This window comes from Micromys minutus (assembly GCF_963924665.1).
Source record: "Micromys minutus genome assembly, chromosome: 21".
NCBI classification, from domain to species: domain Eukaryota; kingdom Metazoa; phylum Chordata; class Mammalia; order Rodentia; family Muridae; genus Micromys; species Micromys minutus.
Genome location: NC_137956.1, coordinates 30628534 through 30646557, shown reverse-complemented (window position 1 = coordinate 30646557; position 18024 = coordinate 30628534). Strand labels below are relative to the sequence as shown.

The 18024-nt window shown below is 43.9% G+C and overlaps 1 protein-coding gene across 1 annotated transcript in view; it reads left to right on the top strand.

The window, feature by feature from the left end:
- Nucleotides 1-299: 299 nt before the first annotated feature.
- The window catches only part of PIK3CB (phosphatidylinositol-4,5-bisphosphate 3-kinase catalytic subunit beta), a 98043-nt gene continuing 80318 nt past the window's right edge, over nt 300-18024 (top strand). Inside the window, exons 1-2 of the mRNA XM_080934886.1 lie at nt 300-438; nt 16318-16417. The gene's annotated coding sequence lies outside the window, so the exon portion shown is untranslated. The remainder of the gene's footprint in view (nt 439-16317; nt 16418-18024) is intronic.

Below are 18024 nucleotides of genomic sequence, written 5' to 3'. Positions count from 1 at the left end.
ACCCAAGCGCGCCCGCAGCGCAGTAGGAACGCAGCACAGACAGCCGCACAGGGCGAGGCTGGAGCTACCTCCCCTCGAGGGGCGGGGCCAGGACAAGCCTTGCGCGGTGAGTGGGCGGGGACGCCTGGAGGCAGGCGCCAGGGGATTGGCCCTTGAGGGTGGGCGGGGCCGGGCAGCGGGGAGGAGAGCCCGGGAGGACTGCGCGCGCGCTCGCGCAGGCGCGGGCACGGCGGTGGCGCGCGCGTGCTCCGTCGGGCGGTGCAGCGGCTGCGACGGAGCCGGCCATGGTCGTGGGCGGTGGGCGGGTGTCGCTCTGAGCCCCGAAGGCAGCAGGAGGCTGGGAGCCGGGCATGCGGGTGCCGGAGTCGGGCGGGCACGGCTGCGGGAGCTGCTGACGGCGCTGCGGGATCGGGAGTCGGCGGGCGGCGCGCGGGGCAGGTGAGCGCGGGAGGCGGCGCGGGCTGCGGCGCTGGAGGCTCGGGCGGGAGCTTCCTGCCGGGCTCGGCCGCGGGCGCGCGGGCTCCGAGGTACGCGGCGCCCAGGCCTCGGGCGGCGGACACGGAGGAGGCGAGGGCGTCCCGTGGGCGACCACAGAGGGTGCGGGTGCGGAACGGCCCAGCCTGGGCGGCTGCGGACCCTCAGGTGCCTCGGCGCAGCATTCGCTGCGCGATTCCAGGCTCTCCGGTTTCGGACCGATCAGAGTCCCGGTGCCGCCGCTCAAGCAACCCGCGCGGCCTTGGCTGAAATACCCGGGGAAGATGTGAAGCGGGAACTGTGAATACTCACCTCCCGGGGTTGCGGGAGGCCGAGCTAACCTCGCTGTAAGTGCTCGGTGGACGGATGGGAGCCCTTGGGAGCCTCCCGCTGCAGCATCCTTGCTGGCTCTGGCTTGTTCCTTCGTGGAGGTTGGCACTGGGGGCAAATTTATTTCCGAACCGCTCTAGTGTTGCAATAAGCTCAACTCGAGTTGCTAAATGAAGGAGCCTGTTACCTTACAGCGGCCAGAGTAGGATTCTGTAGTCTTTTAGTAGAATTCTGTAGTTTCTCTCTTGCAAAGGCTGACTTGGAAACCTGTCCTGGGTACGGAGTGAATGAGTGCTATGAATCCCATCAGAATCGCAGTTCACACTACGTTGAAGATGGTGGGACCTGTTACCTGACTTTGTTATTTAACCCAACTGAAGTGACACTTAAATTGTCACTTGTTACAGAGTATAAACACAGGAAGAGTATGGAAACATACTCCTTTTTTTTCTGCATTGCTACATCTGAAGGGAGTGACAAGTGCTTTTGTAAACATCGTTGTGGGCAGTGTTACTTACTGTCTGGTGAAGTCATCATAATTAAATTAGATGAGTATTTATTCTGAAGTGCTGAATGGATGTTTGGGAATATGATCCGTAATGAAATCTCCAAGGAGTCTGAGTTTCCAGGAGTTCATTATCACTTGCGGATTTTGGTACTATTGTAAGGGTTGGTTTGTTTGTTTTGTTTTGGATCTTCTGAGACAGAATTTTGCGGTGTTAGCCTTCAGTGGTCTGGAACTCACTCTGTAGAGTAGGCTGGCTTTGACTCATGCGTCTTTCTCCCTTGTCCTTGGATTACAGAACTCGGCAACTGTAAAGTCCTTGCTATGCAAACGAGCATATCCAGAATAGATGTTAAAAAGAAAGTTAGGGTGGCATCCACTTGTCCCATTGCTGAGGATTGGGGCTGGGGGGACGACACAGGTGGATTCCAGGGGTTTGCTGGTAGACCTGCTAGCTTAGCAGAATCATGGCACCCTAGGCCAATGAGAGACCCTACCTCAAAAAATAAGATGTGTGGCATCTGAGGAAGGATACCTGAGGTTGGCTTCTAGCTGGGAAACACACACACACACACACACACACAGATTTTTTTTTTTAAAAAAAGCAGGAAGCAGAACTGTGTAGAAAGTCTATAATGTGTCAAAGACCAGGGTGGTTTGAATTAGGCTGTTGCCCTAAAGGTTTCAGAAAGCAGAAATCTGAAACTGTAAAATTGAAATTGTATTCACTAAAGCCAAAAGGATTTAAGAAACATCTTTAGTTTACCCTTGTGATTCACACATTGAGTAGGACATTCCACCTTCGGGGAATTTTTACGAAGTGGAAAAATCTGGTTGGTTGTCTTGTGCTGAAGATCAATGGCCTAACACCTAATAGTCAGGTGTTAATTGTTTTGACTTTTTTGAACCCAGGGCTTTTTATATTAGGCACATGCTTTATTTCAGAGCTTATGTGTCCCCAACCCGCTGTCTGCTAAAGAGCAAAACCCAGAACAGAATATTGCTCTATTCTGGCTGACCTGTGACTTACTGTGTAGCTCCAGCTTCTTGTGTCTCTGGGCAATTCTGCATCTTCCCTCCCTAGTGTTGGGATTCCTCCACACACCTGTAAGCCACGCCTAGTTTTATGCTGAGCTGGGGGTCAAATTCAGCTTCCTGCAAGCTAGTTAAGTACTTTAGTACCAGCCTGCCACATCAGGACTCTGCCTGGGCTTCCCTTCTCTGTGTGAATGCTGAGTATTGAACCCAGGTCTTCACAAATGCCCATAGCTAACATCCCTAGCCCTGTTTCCTGCTTTATTTTTTATTTTTTTACAGGTGGGTCAGTCCCTAATCAACTTGTTTTGTGAATGTCAACAAATTATATAGAAAGCAAAAGTGAAGCCTGTAGCCTAGATGATTTTTTTTCACCCCTCCCAAGACAGGGTTTCTCTGTGGCCCTGGCTGTCCTGGAACCTACCCTGTAGACCAAGGTGGCTTCTTGCTCACACAGATTCACCTGCCTCTGCCTCTGGAGTGGCAGTGCCACCATAGCCCAGTTGTCTGCATTGTAGGTTGTTGCTCCTGCTACCCCACTATGTTTGCTCTAGACCCTGACCTTAGAGTCGGAAAGAGCTGGGATTTTGCCCAGTTTTTCTGAACTTCAGGATTTGAAACGATAGACATTAGCTAAATATGTGGCAGTTAGGAAGAGGTGGTTTTGGGGGAGACTCATATAATGGCAGGGAACTTTCTAGGCCCCAGAGTTTCCAGGCTTTCTTCCCTCTCTGTTTCAGCCTCACACCTTGTGTTGAAAACATCCCAAAATCCCTGAGGGCCTCCTGGCTGTCCCTCTTCATTTCTTTACCTGTGCTCATCCTGAATGATGTCATTTTCTTTCCTCTTTAAATATTATCACATGTTGTTGACTCAGATTTTTATCACCAGTCCTGAGCATTAAACTTCAGCTACATACATTTTTTTCCTTTAATTTTTTTGGGGGGAGGGGATCTGGATAGAAATGGAGGTTTTGTGGTTCTGAAGATGGAATCTAGCTCCAAGTTCTTGCCAAGCAAGTGTTCCAATGTTGAGCTACCCCTTGGTCCCTGGACCTGTTTCTAGGCATCCTTTTTAATTTTTTTTTTAAGTTTTAAAGTTTATTTTATGGCTCTAAGTATTTTGCCTACATGTATGTTTGTGAATTAAGTGAGTGTCTGGTTGTCAGTGGAAGCAAGAAAAGGGCATTGGTTGCTGGAGAGATGGCTCAGTGTTTAAGAGCACTGATTGCTTTTCCAGAGGTCCTGAGTTCAATTCCCAGCAACCACACGGTGGCTCACAACCATCTGTAATGGGATCTGATCTGATGTCCTCTTCAGGGGTGTCTGAAGACAGCAATGGTGTACTCATAAATAATTTTTTTAAGGGCATTGGATCCTCTGGATCTGGAAATTGCAGATGGTAAATTTTAGAAGTAAATTTGAAAGGGTTAAAGGACTGGTTATGTAGAGTGAATAATGAATGAAGAGATGATTTATGAATGCACACCTGTAATCCTGATACTTAGAGGGCTGAGTCAGGAGAATCCTTAACAGCCAACCTGGGTTGTACGTGAGTTTTAGGCTAGCAAGATCACAGATGGAGAGAGACACTGTCTTAAAAATCCAGAAACTGGACCCAGGTTCTCTGCAAGACCAGTGGGTACTCTTAGCAAACAGCCATCCCTTCAGTCCCATTTGTAGGCATTTTAAATGTAATATGGTCAGGACTGGGCATTAGCTTATCGGGTAGAGAGAGCACTTGTCTATCTTGAGTTTCATAATGTGTGTGTGTGTGTGTGTGTGTGTGTGTGTGTGTGTGTGTGTGTGTGTGTAAGTAATAGAGAACTCCTAACTTTCTAACCTGTTTTTTACTTGCTTAGAGACAGGCCCTCCTGGAGCCCAAGTTGGCTTCAAACTCCTGATCCGTCTGATTCCCTAGTGCAGGAATTACAGGCCTGTATTCTCTGCCCAGCAACCTGTTCATCTTATGAGTCTTCCTATCCCCACTCTATTCTTGAATGAAAACTCCAGTGGCCATACAGTTTGTTTTGGTTTTTGCAGTCTCTTCTGTGGAACTCACTGTGTAACCCAGGCTGGCCATGAACTCTTGGTGATTTTTCTGCCTTGGTCTTTCAAGGGTTGTGATTACAGGAGTGCATCTCCAAGTCCCCTCTTTGTCCCACTCTCCCTTCTACCTATACACCCGGCTCTGTAAGCCTTTCAAATTCACTTGTAAGATATATCAAGATTGAGTTTTCTTCACATACCTACTTGCTAGCATCCCTGTTCCTCCTGGGTTGTAATTTCTCATCTCTCCTTTTTCCTGTCCCTCTTCAGCCCTTCCCTCCCTTGCCTTCTATCATATCTTTTTGCATCAGGGTCTGGTTGTATAGTGCAGGTGGCCTAGACTTGTGATTTCTTTGCCTACAGGTCCCGTGTGTTGGGATTGCAGGTGCACTTCCACAGCAATCAGCAATTCCCACCATTCTGCGGTACCCGTGGCTTCTCATTAACTGAAGAAAATCCAAACCTTATTTTCATAGCCTCTAATTGCTTTGCCTGCTCTGTTGTCTGTGTTTCTTTTGAGACAGGGTTTCACCTTCCTCTGCCAATGGTGTGCTGGGATCAAAGGTGTGAGAACCTTTCATTATATGTATGTATATGTGTGTGAGAATGTGTGTGTGTGTGTGCTCAAGTGTATCTGTGGCAGTAGTGTGTATAATCTTTACCACATATTACTTTATTTGGGGGAAAATGCCTGTCATCTGGTTTCTACTGACTACTGAGAATGTTATTCATGTTGTATAAAGAGACAATTCATTCAGAATTTCTCCCTGATTTTCCTGAGATAACAATCCTGGAAATTGTACAGCGGGTTGGTTAGCAAAGAAGGGTCATAGAGAAATCAGAAGTGGCCTGTGCTTGTAATTCCAGCACCCAAGAGGCTGAAGCAGAAGCGTTGCCATGAGTCAAAGGCTAGCCTGGGCTACCAGGTTTTCTGTGACCTTGTCTCAGAAAATGAAAAGCAAAATTTGAAGTATGCAAGTCCATTGTCAAAGTAGAAACACAGGGGAAGATGTTGGAATGTGAAGTCTTAGAAGCAGAATAGTGGACAGACATGAAGTTCAAGGAGAGAAAGGATCCCCTCTCTTCCCTTCTCCTTGTATCCCTGGATTGTTTGGGCCAGAAGACAGCATCGCATCACATTATAGACAGTTGTGAGCCACCATGTGGTTGCTGGGAATTGAACTCAGGACCTCTGGAAGGACAGCCAGTGCTCTAAACCGCTGAGCCATCTCTCCAACCCAGCTCTTCTTGATATCTCTCTCAGTTGTGTATGCATTCTGGTAGCCTGTTTGTTTTATTCTAGCACTTTTTTAGGTAGTCAGTTTTCTAGTGAATGGGATGGTACACCACCTCTTCCTTCAGTGCTTTGCATATGTAGCTAATTCTTGATTCTAGCCTAATATGCTTAGTTTGGTGTTCTATTACTGCCTCAGAAAATATATAAATCCTTGATTCATTTTTCTGGGGACTGGTGAAGAGTGGGGCAGGGTCTCCATCTCTAACCTAGGCTATCCTGGAACTCATAATTGCACAGTGTTAGGATTATATAAATCAATATGTGGCCTATAAAGTAGCTCTTATAATATTGAACAGATAACTCGAGGTTTGGGTCCCTAACTGGGAAGAATATACTGCTGAAATCTAACAGTCCTTCTTTGTGGTGTCATTATGGTCCAGGTTTTCAGTTTCCAATTGCTCTGTTGCTTGACTCTTCTAGTGTGGAGACCACCAGACAAATGATCATTTGCCTTAGACAGTAATGTGATCCTGATTATTCGTGCCCGAACTGAAGGATTAAGTAGATTAAGAGAAATCGGGTAGTAATCCAGAAGCTTTATTTTAAACTACAGTTTATCCACATTCCTGACCATAGTTTGTCCCTGGGCAGTTCTAATAAATAAGAACTGTATTTTCTAACTGTATTATATTCACAAACTGTACTCTTCCTGATGCTTGAAGTAATGGCAGTTGTGAAGTGGGGAAAAGATGGAAGGCATTCAAGTAGTTAGATGACCAACCTGCATTGTCCAAATAATTTGGTGCTGACTATGGTCAACCACAGTAATCCTTAGACTGAAGACCAGAATTCCATGAATTCCTTACCTACTGAGCCACTTAAAGGCATTTTCAGTGGCTGCCAACAAGAGGTCAAAACTCTTATTTGGACACATTTTTATATTACTAGTTTAAACTATCTATCTATCTATCTATCTATCTATCTATCTATCTATCTATCTATCTATCTATCTATTCAAATATAATCACAGTTGGAGTTTGCTTAAAGTAATCTATGGCAGTTTTCATAGAAGTTAAATACCTTGAAGGCCTGCCTGCCATCTGAAGTATGAGAGATACTCCCACACCCTAGGCAAGGTCTCACTCTTGAGCTCAGGTTGGCCTGACTTGTGATCCTCCTGCCTTGGCTTCTGGTTGAGAGATGTTGTTTTTAAGGCCAGGTCACTACTACCTCACACAGATTTCATATAATAGCTTGATAATTTCCATCAATTAGTTGACATAGTGTTTAAAGTTACTGGTTTTGCAGTGTTGGGAATGAATCTAGGGCTTTCTGTGTGCTGGGCAAGCCTTCTAATCTAAGCCACACCCTCACTTCCATATTATTCTTGTCTTTGAAGCAGGGCCTTATGGTTTAGCTAAGGTTGTCCCCAGAGTCAGGCTGACCTCCTCTGCCTGGGCACCACTACACCCAGTCTGTTGTTAACTCATGCTGTGTGACTTCATTTTATTCTAGTATTTTTATTTTGTGTTGTTGAGTATGAACCCAAGCGTCATGCACACTGGCCACTAGACACACCACAGCCCTCTCTCTGTCCATGTCTTTTTGATGAGGAACTTGTGAGTGGAAGGTTCTCATCCTGCCTCTGTGATGAGTCAGTAATCAGACTTGTCACTTGTGTTTGGGGCAGAGTGAGGTGGTGGTGTTTGGAGACAGTCTTGCTATGTAAACCTGGCAGACCTTAGCTACTACTCTGCGGCCCAGGCTGGCTGAACTTTCAGCATTTTTCTCTTTTAATCTCTGTAGTCCTGGGATTGAAACAGCACTTGCCTAGTTTGAGTACTGGGGACTGAACCCAGGGACTCATGAGTGCTAGGCAAGCATCCTACCAAGTGAGTCACTGGCCTATATTTTGTTTTAGTTTTAAAGGCAACATTTCAGATAGTGTAGGCTGGCCTCAAACTGCTGCTGAGCATACCCTCAAGCCCCTGATCCTCCTGCCTCTACCTCCCTGATGCTTGCTACTGTGCCTCCTGGCACCATCTTCCTCTTACAACCTTTGCCTCTTAAAGCTGTGTCTGTGAGTGGAGCATATGAGTAAAACTCCCAAGTGTCTCCTACTGTATATGGGACTAGGCAGACAGATGTTTATTGGATGCTTACTTACATGTCAGGCTGTGCTAAGTGCTTTCTGTAATTTTTGTAACAACTCTCTAATGAAGGCACTGATGACATCACCGAGGAAACTGGAATTGCAGGAAGTTACATGTCAAATGCAGCAGTGTTTTTGTGTAGTAGAGTCAGATGTAAGGAAAAAATACTGCTTTATGTATATAATCTTCATAACATTTATTTTTATTTCATATGCACTGGTGTTTTGCCTGCATCTATGTCTGTGTGTAGGATTCCCTAAAATTGGAGTTATATAGAGACAGTTGTAAGCTGCCTTGTGGGGTTGGGAATTGAACCTGGGGCCTCCAGTAGAGAAGCCAGTGCTCTTAACCACATGTATGTCTGTGGATCACTTGTGTGCCTGGTAACCAAGGAAGCTAGAAGAGGGCATTGGGCTCTCTGGGATTGGAGTTACAGACAGTTGTGAGCTGCCATGCCAAGTGGGTGCTGGGAGTCAAACTCGGGTTCTCCAGAAGGGCAGTGTTCTTAACTGCGATCTATCTCTCCAGCTCTGAGAGTCAAATTTAAAACTACTAATTTAAGTATATGAGTGTTTGGCCTTCATCTGTGTCTGTATCACATGTGTGCCTTTGTCCATGGAGGCCAGGAGAGGGTTCTGGTGTTAAAGGTGGTTGGGAGCTGCCATAGGGGTGTTGGGAGTTGATCCTGGGTTCTCTGGGTCCATCAGAACCACTCAGCCATCTATCTAGCCCTATGAGAGTCAGGTGTGTAGCTTTAGGTCTGTCTGGTTTTCTTCTCTCCTGCCCCAAGTAGCTGGGTATGTCGTCTAGGCTGGCCTGGTGTTCTTCCCACACCAGACCACCAACATCTTCATCATCATCACCATGGCTGTGTTTGTTTTGAGCCTAGGGCTTCATGAATGTTATGCAAACACTCTACCACTGAGTCACAGCCTCAGGTCTTAAATTTGATTTATTTTGTTTTGGGTTTTGAAAGTCAGTGTCTCACTGTAGCCCAGGCTGCTTTGGAACTTGGGGTAATCTTTTTTCTCCTTAGTCTCCTAAATGGTGGCATTACAGGTGTAAGTCAACATATCCAGCTTCTTGTTTGCTTAGGGTTTTTTGATACAAAGGATTTCATTATGTAGCCTTGGCTGTCCTGGAACTCTCTACATAGGCCAGGTGGTTTCATACTTTCAGAAACCTGCCTCCAGAGTGCTGGGGTTAAAAGGCGTGCACCACCACACCCTGACTTTATTTTTTGTGGTATTTTTCTGGTAACCATTGTAGCAGCTCTATACTTCTTGGTTTGTTTTAAGTGTAATTTATTCTAGAATACTTCTGAACAGGTACTAAAGACCCAGGGTTTTGTTCATGTTAGATAGGTGTTTTGCCACTGAGCTAGTCCCTGCACACCACCCCCCCCCCCACCCTTTTAAAGTAACTAGCAAGGAAGTCTAATGATCCAGGTGTGGTAGCTTATACCTGCAGTTCCAGCTATGGCTTACTCATGAGTTCCAGGCCAGCCAAAGCTACATACCTCGTGAGACCCTGCCCATACCACCCTCTGCAAATAAAACCTTTCTAATCTTAAATGTATCCTGTTAGCATAGTTAAATATGTGTGCAGATCAATGAAAGAGTTTTGGGTCAGAAGGCCTTAGTAGTTGCTGTTTTTTAGACTTTCCTGAGCTTAATCTTAAAGTTCTGGGCTTAGAGGAAGGGAAACATATTTGTTGTTGAATAGATGAACCAATGAAATACAGTAGACAGACCATGGAGTATAATGGATAAGCCTTTCACTCTAAACAATGAGTAGAGCTCTGGGTGATGCTGGTGCTCAACTTTAATCCAAGGACTCAGGAGGCAGAGGCCGGCAGATCTCTGTGAGTTCAAGGTTAGCCTGGCCTAGAGTGAGCTCCAGGACTGCCAGGGCTACACAGACAACAACAAAGCAAACACATGCATTGTTTGGTCTTTTTCCCTCCCTTTTTTCAATGTTTCAGAAAGGAGAGGATGTACACACATCTGAGACATGATCACATCTGTCCTCAATAGTACTTAGGCCCATAAGGGGGTTTCCTTTTCGATGCTGTTTTTAAAGATTTATTTGTATCATTTGAAATTTTGTGTGTGTGTGTGTGTGTGTGTGTGTGTGTGTGTGTGTAGCTGTTTGCACGTGGGCATGTGTATATGAGCACAGGTTACTGTGAGAGCCAGAGGTGTTGGCTCCCTCAAAGCTGGAGTCCCAGATGATTGTGAGTACTGAGGTTAATAGTATTTTTTTCAGCCAATGTCCACGTTATTGTTAATTTTATTAATCATAAGCCTGAATTGCTTATTTCTTTATTGTCAACATTATTATCAATGCTGGGTCTTTTGTAACACTCTGGGTTTCTTTCTTTTTTTTTTTAAAAGATATATTTATTTTATGTATTTGAGAGTACACTGTTGCTGTCTTCAGACACACCAGAAGAGGGCATTGGATTGCATTACATATGGTTGTGAGCCACCATGTGGTTGCTAGGAATTGAACTCAGGACTTCTGGTGGAGCGGCTGTCAGTGGTCTTAACCACTGAGCCGTCTCTCCAGTTTAAGTGTTTTGTTCTTAATTATGTAACATGAACCCCAGCAGAAATTACGTTTTCTTTCTTTTTTTTTAAAGATTTATTTGGGTGTGTATGCTTAAGTCTCGTGGTTTCACAAAAGTTCTCTTAACCACTGAGATGTCATCTCTCTAGCCCAGAAATTAAGATTTCCTTCTGATCACCTGTATTTCATCTACTCAAGGTACTAGTTCACAGGTATAAGCAAAGGAGAAAAAAACTGAATGTGTCTGTGTACACGGACATTAAATAAGTAACTGGATGCACTAAAGAAGATGTGGGAGCGATATCACCTTGTCTGTAAATGATCTAACCATAAGTGGATGCCTTTCCAACACAATCTGCACTGTTGGTGAGTTGATTGATTAGGATGTAAATCCTTGGAATACCAGATTCGTTCCAAGAGGTTAAGGCTTTCTTGGTACACGGGTTAAAGACTTTTTGCAAATCATAGTACACAGTTGCTGGATTTAAGAGTTTCATTTTACAACAGAGAATAGAGGAATAGAGCAAGCTCAGCTGTGCTGAAGGCTGCTGTGCCTGGGGTCGAGAGGGGGAGGGCTCTCTTGGCTAGTGTGGCATCTTGCTCCAAGCCCTTTCTTTCTGTAAATGATTTATTTTTCCTTGGATGGAGAGTTCAGATATTTAGTGAGTATATCTTAGTCTATGGTACACTGCAACTCAGCCCAATTTTTAACATTAGTTTATTTAATTTATTTTTGGTGATAGTGATCAGTCACTCAGGGGTCATGTCTGCTCCCTTCTGACCTACAAGCCAGCCCTGTTTATTTTATTACTATACTTTGATGAAATTTTTAAGTACACATGCATTTCACTGACGCCAGATGCTTGTGTCTCTTAGTCCCCAGTTGCTGGGGTTCTCCCTACCTCGTCACTGCCCTCTCCCGCCCTTTGAAGAACAGTGGTGCGATTGTTTCTGAGCAGAGGTGGATGCTTTTTCCGTCAGAGGACTGGAGCTGTGGGTGTTCAGAGTTGAGTTGCCTTTCGGGGCCAGCTTTCCTTGCTGCCGTAGGGCAGAGCTTTGAAGGTCTGATCTACTGTGCCATTCCAGGTCTGAATGTATTCTTTATTCTACAGCTGACATCGTTTATCATGAGTTTTCCTTTATCCATTTCTCTTGACTGAAGAATTGGTTGTGGGAATGTCTACTTCATCCACATACACTTTTAACATTAGAGCATGTGAGCTTTTTCCGGCATTGACTTCTTCATGGACATTTGTTGAGAGGATCTGTTGATGCTTTGTGAAGCATCGGGGATGCATACGGGTGGAGGTTCAAGAGAAACACAGTAGACAGTGCACACTCAGGAGGCAGGGACAGTGTGTCCCTAAGCTTAAGGCAAGCCTGGCTCACATAGTGAGACCCTACCTTTAAAAACGGTTCTATGGGCTGGAGGGATGGTTCAGTGGTTAAGAGCACAGGTTTGTCTTCCAGGAGACCTGGCTCACATTGTGGCTCGAAACAGCCTGTAACTCCAGATTTGGGAGTCCCACACCCTCCTCTGATTGCCTTGGCACCAGGCACATATATAGTACACAGATATACATGCAAGCAAAACATTTTATACACATAAGCAAATAAAACGTTTTTGCAAACATGGTGGAGCCTGCCTGTGACTCTAGCACTTCTGTGGTGGAGACTGAAGGGTCAGCAGTTACCTGACCCTAGAGTTGAGACCAGCCCAGGGCATGGAGCCCTGTTACAAAAAAACCCTCACAAACCGTCTCTGTTGTTTGAGACAGTCTTACTATGAGACCCTGGTTGGCCCATAATAATTCCATATGTGTAGACCAGGCTAGTCTCAAACTTAGAGATCTGTCTCTGACTCCTGAGCTCTGGGATTAAAGGTGTGCGTAACTTGACCAAAAACGTTTTAATGTAAAACTTTGGGTTTATTATTTTTATATGACTACTTTATCAAGATATTACTACTTACTAAAAAGATAAAGTATTAATTACTAAACATAATCTTAATGGGGCAGGGAGTACAACTTAATTCTTAATTGCCAAGGTCAAGGCCCTGGGTAGGACAACAAAATGGAACAAGTAAACAAATTAATAACATTTTTCTTCTTTTAAGGCAGGATCTCATTGTAACCATGGTGGGCCTTGAACTTGCTTTGTAGGCTAGGCTGCCCTCAGGCTTGCAATGACCCTCTCCTCCTGCCTCTTGCATGGCAGGACAGTAGGCTTTCAACACTATGTTTAGCAGTTAAGGTAAATAATAAAATTAGTTTTGATTACAATTCAGTAAATATCAGTTGATAGAACCCATATGATAAAAAAGCTTCTTGGGTTCTAAACTCATCTCTTTAATTTTGAAGTAGGGCTTTCTACATCTCCTAGGTCTCACACACCACACTTATGCTTCCTCCTGAGGACTGAGCTTACAGTTGTGGCCATATCTGGCTTCTTGCTCTTCTGACTGCTAACCCCCTTTACTAGGTAGAGTGGGCTGTTTGTTCTTTCTCTTTGGGACTTCTTTTTATTCAAGACACTTTTGCATGGCTCCTAGTATATAAGCATATGAAACAGTGAAATTTGATTATACAAATCAAAGATTTATTGATAGCATTAAGTTTAATTTAAAGTAATTCTTTGGTATGTAGTTATTTTTCTCATGTATTAAAGATAAAAACAAAATTTCATACTAACAAGTGGATATGCTTGCTAATTTTTAATGTCAGAATTATGTCAGGCCACTTCAAAAGTTACTGAAAAATCATGATCCAATCCCAAGCCAAAACTTTATGTATACATTTTTGTTTATGAAACCTGTGTCTGCGACTCAAAAAAGGACTTCAAAAATCACCCCCCCACCCCTGATAGCTTTATACATGTGAAAAATGTGTTCTGGTGATAAGTCACCTAAATAGAACTTTTGTTTTGGTTTTTAAAACAGGGCTGTCCTGAAACTCTTAATGTAGACCAGACTAGTCTCAAATTCACCTGCCTCTGCCTCTCAGTGCTGGGGTTAAAGGCATGTGTTAGCAGTGCCTGGTTACACAGTCTAAAGACACTACATTGGTACGTACATGCTGAGGAGTAACGGTGGGAAATAATGACGGGAAGTGTTTGATTCCCACACTTAGTACATTTATAAGAGCAGGACTGCAGTTGTCACAGACGAGACCTGAGATGGTCGAGGTGGCTGCAGAAACGCAGGCATCTGTTCGGTCATTTCCAATTGATACTTGGTGGTTCCATGTTCATAGACTTTTTACCTTTGCCAGTTTCTCTGTGATCCCCAGAAAATCCCTATGTGGAGCCATAACCCCCAGTTTAAGAAACTGGGTTCTAGAGGCTGGAGAGATGGCTGAGTGGTTAAGAACACTGGCTGTTCTTCCAAGGACCCAGGTTCAATTCTCATCACCAACATGGCACCTCACACCTGTTTGTAACTCCAGTACCAGAGCTTCTGACACCCTCACAAAGATATACAAGTTGGCTTTTAAAACACCAATGAACATAAGGTAGATATTTTATTCTTGTACATATTTGTACATATGTAGTATGTATATACATGCATAAACATACATACATACATACACACATATACACATACTGAGTTCTAGAGAATTTTGTTAAAATCTTATTGCCAGCTTTCTATGTTTAAAAATAGGTAAGTTTTAGCTCATTTAAAAAAAGATTAGCAAGCTACATCTTACATGATAAATTAATTGGACAAAAGTAAGACAGAACGGGGACCATTTGTGTTTGTGGCATATGTGTGTGTACATCCTCATGTTTGTTCAAATGTGTGTGTGTGTGTGTGTGTGTGTGTGTGTGGAGTTCAAAATTATTGTAGGCTGTGTGAGACATTGCTTTCAAAAACCAAGAAGAAGGAAGAGTGTGTGAAGAAGTTAATGTTGTTAGTGCTTGCCTGGAAGCTGAAGTTGGGAGCCACTTGGGAGGTTGAGGCAGGAAGACTGAGCCATCAAGTCCAGCCTTGAGAATTTATTCAGCTACTATCTTACAGGTTGTAAAATGACTGGGGAGATAGCCAGTTAGTAGGGGCTGGGGGATTTTCCTAGGGAGGTGCTGGGGTCAGTCTGATTTTTTTGTGGGGGGGCATAGGGTCTCATGTAGCTTAGATTGGCGCCAAGTTCACTATGTAATTGAGGATGACATTGAAATCATAATTTCCCTGCCTCTACCCACTAAATCTTATGATTACAGGTATATTGTAACAGGCTGGACAAATAATACTTGTCCACTTAATAAACTTAATAGAGAGTTAGTGTCTTTTTTTTTTTTTTTTTTTTTTCAAAGACAGGGTCTCACTGTTTAGACCAGGCTGGCCTCAAATTCAGAGCTTCGATTATATCTGCCTCCAGGTGTTGGAGACATGTCACCAAACCTTAAATTAGTATCTTGACCGTGGCAGACACCATGGGCATGTCATCTGTGTAGTTACACAGGGCTCCTTACTTGAGGAGGAACTGTGCTTAATCTAATGCTAAGCCAGCTCTGTCTTAAAATTCTTAATTTTTGAATGAGTAACCCTGCATTATCCATTGATTCATTCATTTTGAAACTGGGTATCGACTTTGTAGCCCTAACTGGCCACAGACTCACAGAGATCCATGTGCTCTGCTTCCTGGGTCCTAGGATTAAAAGTGTGAACCGCCATGCCTGGTTTACATATTAGAACATTTTAAATTTTATTTTAGATTTTTGCCTGCCCTTAGGTATGTGCACATGCATTCAGGTGCCTGTCTACAGAGGCCAGAGGTGTGTGATTTTCCTAGAGCTGGAGTTAGCTGCCTGGTCTTGGTACTGGGACTCAAACTTTTTGGGTTCTCTTGAAGAGCAATACTGTCTTAGGATTTTCCTGCTGTGAGCAAGGCAGGTCTTACATAAAAGACAACCATTTAATTGGGGCTGGCTTACAGGTTCAGAGATTCAGTCCATTATCAAGGCAGGAGTATGGCAGCACCCAGTCAGGCATGGTACAGGCAGAGCTGAGAGTTGTACATCTTCATCCAAAGGAAGCCAAGAACAGACTGGGCATCCTCAGGCAGCTAGATGGAATGTCTCCAAACCTCCAGAGTGACACACTTCCTCCAACAAGGCCACACCTTCTAATAGTGCCACTTCCTGGGCAGAGCATATACAAACCATCACAAATACTAATTTTTTTCCAGCACTAAACGTTCTTTTAGAGATAAGAGATTTACATTTACAATTAGCCAGTTTTACTATGGTGATCATGACTTTGACAGTGTCCAGAGAATCCTAGTCAGGAGCCAGTTGAATAAATGCTACCTTTCATTAGGCTGAACTCAGGGTGTTGTCCTGGGTGGTATCAGTGTGAACACAGCTTTCATATCCTGTTTGATTTGTTGCTTGGTTGGCCTTGATGTCTTCAGTGAGCATAAGTCTCAGGGGTCAGTAGACACCTCGTGGTAGCATAGTGGTTAAGCTTCCTTCTCCTGTGAGATGATTGTCCAAGGCATCTGGTGGCAATAGGCCACCAGAATGTACACAGACAGGTGGACTCTGCTCAGTCTGTGTTCTTGTCCTCTATGAGTGACTTTGGGTTTAGGCATAGCATAATTCCTTGTAGAGCCATCTTGGGAAAATGGTCTTGCTTTTTTTTTTTTTTTTGAGACAGGGTTTTACTATATATCCCTGGCTGGCTTGAGTGGTCCTGCACTTTTATTTTATACTACATTCTATAAATTATTTACTTAGATTTGATCATGAATATGTAAACCCATTATTAAGGAAAAGGTATCAGATTTTTTTTTTTTTTAATGTCCCAAAGCTGAGAACATTGCAATATAGATCCTAAACATAATGTGGTCTTTTCAGCCAGGGTATTAAACTGTGTGTAGCTGTAAACAGTCAAGTGACACACGGGCAGTAAACATTTGACACTGTCCATTTTGATTAATACTTTGTCTTCAACCTTTTATTTTGCAGTCCATCTTCTAATCTGAAAAAGTCTTCCATGACTACTTCACATTTAAAAATGTTATATCATATATGCCCAGAAGACTGAAATGGAAGCTGTTATTTTGAGGTAAGTTCCATAGAATTTATTTCTCAGTCTTTTACACAATTGAATATGGAAGGAAGGTGTGAATATTGTAGCTTCTGACATGGTTTGTATTTTGGGTCCCTAGGGTTGCTTAAATCAGAGGGGTTGTCTATGTGCTTGCTTGCTTCTGTTTGTTTGGTATGTTAGCCCAAGCTGCTCTGAAATTGACTACAGAGCACAGGCGAGCTTGTAACGTGAGCTTCTTCAGTCTGCAGAGCACGGGGAACACAGCAGGGAGACGCTGTACTGAATTAAGGTGATTTCTATTGTTGTTATTGGGTTTTGGAGACAGGGTTGCTCCGTATATCCCTGGCTGTCTGGAACTTGCTTTGTAGACCAGGCTGACCTCAAACTCACAGAGCTGTGCCTACCTGTCTTCCGAGCACAGGTGTGGTGGTGCCCCTGCCCTCTTATTGGCTTAAATTTATCAGGTGATAGCGTTGCTGAGACCACAAGGCTTAGCTTAGATAACAAAAGCAAAACAGACTGCTGCTTTTAAAGATTTATTTATTTTATATATGTGAGCACACTATAGCTGTCTTCAGACACATCAGAAGGCATCAGATCCCATTACAGATAGTTGTTGAGCCACCATGTGGTTGCTGGGAATTGAACTCAGGACCTCTGGAAGAATAGGCAGTGTTCTTAATAGGCTGAGCGCTCTCTAGCCCCAGACTGCTGTTATTAACCTATGAGTTTGAACGGTTCTTTAAAAAAAATTATGTGTATGAGTACTTTGTCTGAATGTATGTTCATTGTGTGTGCGGTGTTTTTTGAGGCCAGAAGAAGGTGTCAGTTCCTTTGGAATTGGAGTTATAGCCAGTTGTGAGCTACCATATCGGTTGGGAATTAGACTTGGGTCCTCTGGAAGAGCAGCAAGTGCTCTTAACCTCTGAGCTATTTCTCCAGCCTCCAAGTTTGGACATTTCAGAAGGTGGATAATTTTTACTGATTCATTGCCCTTTTTTGGTGTATGACAATATTGGGACATGAAGGGTGGAGGAGTGCTCTGCTATACAGCCATAGCTGTACCATTTTTTATGTGTATGGGTATTTTGCCTGCACGTATACATGTGCAACATTTGCACACTTGCTGTCTACAAAGTACCATGGAATTGGAGTGATAGTCAGTTGTAAGGCGCTATGTAGATGCTGGAAATCAGCCTGGGTCCTCTGGAAGAGTAGCTGGTGCTCTTAATCGCTGAGTCATCTCTCCAGCTCCACTTATCTGTTTGTTTAGTTTTTGAGACAGTGTCTTACTCTCACTGTAGTTGTAATGGTCTGGAACTAGCTTAGGCTAGACTGGCTTCACATTCAAAGAAATCTGTCTCTGAGTGCCTGATTTATGCCTGGCTGACAGGTTTTTGAGGTAGTCAAATTAGGGAAATTTTTAAGAATGTGCAGTTTGAGTCAGGGAGAGTAAGTAATAAGACACGTGATATGAAAGCAGAGGGGAACACCAGGAGCGGAAGGGGAGAATGATCAATGTGGGGTTGGTTATTCACTTGAAATATGGGTTCATTCTGTAGTTGAGGCTGGCCTCAGACCAGGGCTATTTTCCTGCCTCAGCTTCCAGAGTGCTGGCACTG